This window comes from Amblyomma americanum, chromosome 2, assembly GCF_052857255.1.
Source record: "Amblyomma americanum isolate KBUSLIRL-KWMA chromosome 2, ASM5285725v1, whole genome shotgun sequence".
NCBI classification, from domain to species: Eukaryota; Metazoa; Arthropoda; class Arachnida; order Ixodida; family Ixodidae; genus Amblyomma; species Amblyomma americanum.
This window is the reverse complement of record NC_135498.1, coordinates 68,451,385-68,452,466: the sequence shown is the minus strand read 5'-3', so window position 1 is coordinate 68,452,466 and position 1,082 is coordinate 68,451,385. Positions and strand designations below refer to the sequence as shown.

Genomic DNA, 1,082 nt, shown 5'->3' with positions numbered 1-1,082 from the left:
CTTCATTTGCTTTAATGTATGTATAGCGTAACACAATGATTCATAGTGAGTTCCGGTAACATCGCCTCGCCGATCTTGTAGTTCAAGGGAGGAATCAAGCCGCCGACTTCTAAGGGTGGCGGCGCCATGGAGGGTAATAAACTGGCAAATAATTGACCCAGGCACGACCGCTGCTTTTGCTACACCGCCTCTCTATCATTTCGACGTGGCCATGCGTGCATTCGCGTCTTGAGAAAACGTTCCGCAGCTGCAGCGCAGTGTGTCTCCGGCGTGGTCTAGTAACTAGCATACCTGGCTTTCACCCAAGAGGTCCAGGTTCGATTCACGGCGTCGGAATAAGTCGGTCTCATGGTGTAATGGTGAACACTCTGGACTTTGAATCCAGCGATCCGAGTTCGAGTCTCGGTGAGACCTGTTTTTTTTCAGATTTTATTTTTATCTGCGAGTGCACGGCCACGAAAAGCCCCGCCTGTCTCGTGGTTCACTAATAATACTCACAAAGTTCAATGTGATAGCTTCTACCCTTTATCATCTGTCTACCACTTGCCAATGACCGTCTATAGTTTTACTTGCGGCTTTTCTTATCTACGCTTTCACGAAATGGAGATTTATCTTGGACGAGGAAGGTTGTGAGGGGTGTTCTGTTTTTCGCAACTGAACCGCCATATGTTCCCAGATCATTTGAGCATCACTAAAGGGAGAGAAAAGTTGATCAAACGCCGCAGATTCGTTCGATATCACCTGTGGCTTGCTGTACCGCGGGTACTCTAGTTCTTCCTTGGCTGTTCTTTAGTTGGCTGCAGGACACATGTGGCAGCCTTATATCTTTACGTCCCGCTACTGGCAGCTGCAGGCTTCTAGGCCTTTCAGCAAGGCCTGGCTACAGGCTAGCTGCAGTTAGAGTTCAACACATCCGCGCGTATTTTAACTTTTTTTCGCGTAACATGAGTCGTTGGGCGCAGAAACTATTCAGCTGTCCGACGTGCGAGTGCATAGAAGTCCTAAGCCAAGGTGAACCTTAGTTAGCCATGAGTTGAGTTGTGCGAATGAGCCCGAATGAGTGAGCCCAGATGAATCGTGAG

The 1,082-nt window shown here is 48.6% G+C and overlaps 1 non-coding gene across 1 annotated transcript; it reads left to right on the top strand.

Annotated features, from left to right (window-relative positions):
• The first annotated feature begins 342 nt into the window (after positions 1–342).
• TRNAQ-UUG (transfer RNA glutamine (anticodon UUG)) lies at positions 343–414 on the top strand. Its single transcript has one exon. It is a non-coding gene; the product is annotated as a tRNA-Gln (tRNA).
• The last annotated feature ends 668 nt before the right edge of the window (positions 415–1,082 follow it).